Here is a 5000-nt window from a genome sequence, read left to right as displayed (position 1 = left end):
GGTATATCTCTATACTATCTTCAATTGCTGCAATACCAGTATGGCACTTATTTCGCCAGCCAGATCTATCAAGTGCAAAGGTTTCCCAGTTCGTGATAAAGATGTTGCAGGTTGTGAGGGTTACCTTTAATACGTCTTTGTACGTTTTTTTGCTGTTCTCCTCTTGATCGATGACCTTGGGATATTTCTCCAAACATGCGAGACTCATCCATGCGGACTATACGACCAGACCAGCGTAACTGGGCCTTCATTAACAATGCCTCTTTTCAAGAGATGTTTTCAGATCTTTCTTAAGCACCTTATATGGAATTGATCGAGCTTCTTTAAGTGTTGTCTGTACCATGTCCAGGTTTCACAGCCATATAATAAGGTGGTTAATACAACTGTGTGGTAGATATCGATCTTCATGCTGAGTTTTATACCATGATCAGACCATAATTTATGCTGCTGTCGTCCATAGGCTTTACTTGCTTTACTAATTCTAGAAGTTATTTCATTATCTATTAAGGTATTTTGAGATAGTATGGTCCCTAGATAGGAAAACTTATCAACAGCCTCTAGTTGTTCATTTCCAATAAATATTATTGTATCATGGGGTGCAGCTCCAGGAAATGGTTGGTAAAGTATATATATATATATATATATATATATATATATATATATATATATATATATATATATATATATATATATACACTAATTTATTCATTTATTTCTTTATTTCTTTATTCATTCGTTCATTTATCTATTTACTTATATATATATATATATATATATATATTTATATATATATACATTTATATAGTTTTATATATATTTATATATATATATATATATATATATATAATCTTTTCATTTATATCTTTTATCTGTCCTTTTGACTGGCTTTATATGTTAGCTTTACTGATTTGTTCTTGACACTGAGGATATAATACACGAAAGCTGTCTGTTTCGCCCTTTTATCTTCTGAGTGCTTAAAGGTCAATGGAGAAGGTTTTGGATTTCATTATTTTTTGTCATTTCATGTATAGTATGAAGATATAACTTAGAAAAAATTAGAACAATAAAATGCACATTTCTTGCATTTTACAGTCTTGATTTTATCCAAATAACATGATCTTAACCCATGACAAGATGACAAGATTCTTGTCATTTGGTTAATAAAACAAAAAATCATAAAACACCAATATGTTTGATCAAACATTTTGGTGTTTTATGATTTTTTTTTTTTTTTTTTTTTTTTTTTTTGACCAAATGACAAGAATTTTGTCATCGGAGTTTAATGGGTTAAAAGTGCCTGATAGCAGACGAACTTTTCAATGTCGTAGTTACATTTTCCACCGCTAGGGCAACTGATGACGTAAGTGTTGTTGTTTACATTCTTGGACATGCCCAGCGTTACGAAAGTGATTTCATATCGAATGAAGAAGATTTATCGGATTTGGGTGCCAAGCTTCATATTTACAGGCAAAACTTTCAAGGATTCATGAATTACAAATTGTTTTTATCTGTGATAAGTTCCAATAAAACAGGCCTATGTAGCAAAGAGAATAGAGAAATCGTTTGACTGAAGGGGAGAGGAAGGCTAGCAAAAGATACTCACAGACATGCCTATAAAATTATCTTCCATAGGTAGTGGTTGTTATGGGGAAGAAAAGCCATCAATCATATGCCTGGAACTATCACCATGGTCACTTCCATATTCCATCTCAATTTCGCTGGCAGTGATGCTTGCAGAAGGTGAAGATTCACCATAGGCACTTTGTAACAGCTGAAAAAAAAATATTAGGTCTATATTAGTACGAATTCCTCCCTTCTGGTCCAGAATAATTAGGCTTAACCCCTGCTGGGGTTGTGTTGGGGATGTGGATTCCACTTGTTTGACTCTCAAGAAAAAAAAAAACAAAAAAAAAAAAAACTTTAATTTGGTTGACTCCAATTGACAAGACGTGATAATAAGCCTATTATGGAAGCCCCTGTCTTCTTTGGCATGCCTCTCACCCTGTAGCCTATGTCATGACTGTACACTTAATCTGCTTAGGCCTAGCCCAAAAATCGTTAGTCAAGCCCAACAATGTTTGTTAACGATTGTCAGTGATATACCGATATTTGGATTGGCCTATTTATCATATTGCGTAATAATTAGGAATTATTTTTGCATTATCTTATCAAAAAGCGACTATGCCATACATCTAACAAATATTCACCACTTCTTTGAAAACCTTCTCAGTTGACCGTTGAAGTGTAACCGTTTTAAAAATCAAATGTGTCTGGTTTTACCAAAATATGTTTTCAGTACTTACCAGTCGTTAATAGCTAAATCAATTACAGAAAACTCTTTTGTTTTTTAATTAATTGCAATTTGAATTTACTGACCCTATCTCCAAAACGTCGTCTGCTTGCTTCAGCCTTCTCGTAAAGCCTAACCGTAGCGCCATCTACTCCCCAGTGACGTCATGGATTATGTTTATTCTTCGTGCATCGTCATTGCGTTAGATGGATGATGATTGTGTCGAGCGCCGCAGGCTATTCAATTTTAGATTTAGGAATGATGAAAATGAAGAAAGAACTACTGACTAAATACTCAATTGGGAATAAAAGAATAAGAGAAAAAAAGGTGGAGAATAACAATATATTAATAACATATAGAACTCAGAAAGACAGGCAAGAGAAGAAAGATTACGAGAACCGCCCAGGAACAATGATATTATTCACGTACAGAACATACACGGGGAGCTAGATTATGAGGCCATGTTTTCTCGCAATACTACTAAATGGCCATTTTTTAAAGCATTATGCAAAACAAGTGATAAGAGATATTGTTCTTTTAATTTTTTTTATCAAATTCAATTGATAAATAAGTTCGGAAAAATAAATAAGAAGTGAATAACAAAGGAATTACTTAGAGAGATAAGATATAACAAAAGGGAAAACAAAATACACTAATACAGAAGATTAGGAACCAACGGATTGACGAAGTCATCGATTACATCGGCATCACTGATATAGTCATGTAATTCAGGTTACATAAAACCACGTTTTCGTACAAGCAAACACCAAAAATTATTTTGTTTTCTGAATAAAAAAAAAAGACAGTACAGTTTAAACAAAATATGAAACAGTAATTTACTTTTATTAGACCTATACCGGAAATTTATTTTAAGTTCTATGATATGTTCCCTATTATTACAGTTTAGTAGCTGGCTAAATTAGAGCGTGCAGTGTAGAAATAAATGCAAAAAAATATATATTGTCATTTGTTGGAACGGATTGGTATATTCTAACGATAGTGAAGCTTTTGTTTTCACAGTGTGGAAAACAAACTTAAATAGTGTGTTTAACTTTTCGTTTAAAGAATGATTAGTTTTACCTAATAGTAACAAATCGCCATAATTAACCTTTTTTAATAGCACACTTGGACCGAGATGAAAAAATATCGGTATTACGTTGTAGATATTGTTTAAAAAGTTTGTGGCATCCAGAAGGCGTAGCGGGAACGTGTTGCAGGAGTTTCTGTAGTAACACACTGCAGATATATTGAATGCGTCACGTATACTACCCTTGCTTTTAATGAGTGCCCAAAGACAGGATTGCAGAACCAACATGCACACAGGGAAGCACCAATGATGTACTATCAGGAAAATTTAAGAGATAGTCTGGTTCATATTGATAGTCCATAACTATGCCATCTATCCACACATCTTGGCTGTTGCCAGATATATTTAGGGAATCGAGACTATTCTCAAATAAAGATGAATAACTCTCAATATCTCTAAAGGGACTGTCTGTTTCACTACGGGACGTTTGGGCTGATACATAAGTCATGACGTCATCAGAACTAATACCATGAGATGGCGTTGTAAGCTATGATTTAGAATGCAAATTAGCAGACCACGAATATTTTCGTCAAAAAGTTCTTCAAATAGTTCTTTTGAGAAAAGATATTTGTCTTAAACGTGGTTCTCATAAACATAGATAATATTACAAAAGAAAAAATGCAAAGTTGTACATGGGCTTGGTACTTATCCTTTGACATATATATATGTGTGTGTGTGTGTGTGTGTGTGTGTGTGTGTGTGTGTGTGTGTGTGTGTGTGTGTGTGTGTGTGTGTGTGTGTGTGTGTGTGTGTGTGTGTGTGCGTGTGTGTGCGAACGTGTGTGTATACACATGCGCGCCTGCATATGGGACAACGGATACTGGTAGATCGTGCGTACGTACACACACACACACACACACACACACACACACAAACACAACACAGCATGCATAACACGAGGCCGCTGATGCACTGTGCATGCATCCACGTGTTGAATGACAGCCAAATGTAAACAAGAGGACCAAGAGAGGAGAATAAGGCAAATAAACTAGAAAGTAAAGAGAGGGGGGAGGGGCTTTGACCTGGCCTAAAGTCTTATTTTGCTTTATTTTTTTTTTCTTCAGGTTTTCAGAAAATAGGGGTATAATTAGATAAAGAATTAAATGTATTGTCGGGTTGTAAATACTAATGATAGATAGTTATCCTAGAAAATTTAATTCTGCACAATGTAGCAATGACTTTTCTCAGACTATTTTGTTCATCTAAATAATTTTTCGCGAAATGATTCTACGTACATACACACAGACACACACACACACTCACCAACACACACACACACACACACACACACACACACACACACACACACACACACACACACACACACACACACACACACACACACACACATACACACACACACACACACACACACACACACACACACACACACACACACACACACACACATATATATATATATATATATATATATATGTATATATATGTGTATATATATATACAAGTATATAAATATATATATATACATATGTATATATATATATCATTTTGTCTGTGATAAAGGAAATCTTTATTCACAGAGAAATTATACTTTATTATACTGTGACTGTCCCTCCGTTATGCTCTCCCCCTACTCTTGATACTGTGCCGTACTAATTTTCT

Source organism: Oratosquilla oratoria, chromosome 18 (assembly GCF_046742065.1).
Source record: "Oratosquilla oratoria isolate Oo_2021 chromosome 18, ASM4674206v1, whole genome shotgun sequence".
In the NCBI taxonomy this organism is placed as follows: domain Eukaryota; kingdom Metazoa; phylum Arthropoda; class Malacostraca; order Stomatopoda; family Squillidae; genus Oratosquilla; species Oratosquilla oratoria.
The sequence above is the reverse complement of the archived record's forward strand: the minus strand, read 5'-3'. Positions refer to the sequence as shown.